Genomic DNA, 882 nt, shown 5'->3' with positions numbered 1-882 from the left:
TGCTTCCTGTGCGTGCAGTAGTTACAAAGTTGAACGTCTTTACACGATCTGCTGCAGTTTTCAGTGGGCGGGCTTTGTCAGATGGCTTGGAAAAACGCACTGTGTTTCGGCTCGGGAAACATCATGAGCAGTGTCCTGCATGTTTTCTGTGTATAGCTGTCTTTTAACGCATACAGAATTCATTCGAAATCATTGATTTCTCCAATTAACAAGGGTCCCTTTTTGAACCTGCCAGAAGCATTCTTTCAATGTAACAGATTTACTCCGGGGAAAGGCAGCATGACATTGAGAGTAGCTCAAGCTTTCAGCACCCGTATCGGACTGCGTGTATGCAGACACCGCTCAGAATCCCCTGTAAGATTCTCCTTCAATTCTGTTTTGCATTCCGTTTTTCAAAAGGCTGCGCTTTGCTAGTCACAATCCAAGGCTCATGACAGCATTTGAAACCAATCGCCACTGCGTTGGCCGGGAATCGAACCCGGGTTAACTGCTTGGAAGGCAGGTATGCTCACCACTATACCACCAACGCACGCCCACAGGTGCCCTGCAGGACACCACCAGAGAATGCTCACGATTTCGGAAGCTGTCTCCGGGACGTGGTGATTCCACACATCCTGAATAAATCATGATATTGTTAGTTGCTGTAGCTAGACGTTCAAATGAGTTTCAGGCCAGATGGACTGTTTCCTCCAGCGGTATAGTATTGCAGTGAGACAGCACGATGCCTGCAAGACTGTCACGCTAAACGCCACAGATTGTGTTTGTGTTGGACAGTTGGACCCTACAGTTGGACCCTCGTCGACAACCTGAATAGCTTATTCAGAAGCAGTGCTGGACCGGGAACGAACCAGCTTCTTCCCAGGCACAAGAGTGACTTGTGAG

General features: G+C 48.4%; 1 non-coding gene across 1 annotated transcript; it reads right to left on the bottom strand.

Moving 5' to 3' along the window:
• Positions 1 to 457: 457 nt before the first annotated feature.
• trnag-ucc (transfer RNA glycine (anticodon UCC)) lies at positions 458 to 529 on the bottom strand. The gene has a single exon. It is a non-coding gene; the product is annotated as a tRNA-Gly (tRNA).
• Between the last annotated feature and the right edge of the window lie 353 nt (positions 530 to 882).

Source organism: Lepisosteus platostomus, unplaced genomic scaffold, assembly GCF_059453375.1.
Source record: "Lepisosteus platostomus isolate fLepPlt1 unplaced genomic scaffold, fLepPlt1.hap1 Scaffold_115_H1, whole genome shotgun sequence".
In the NCBI taxonomy this organism is placed as follows: Eukaryota; Metazoa; Chordata; class Actinopteri; order Semionotiformes; family Lepisosteidae; genus Lepisosteus; species Lepisosteus platostomus.
This window is presented reverse-complemented; position numbering and strand designations above follow the sequence as displayed.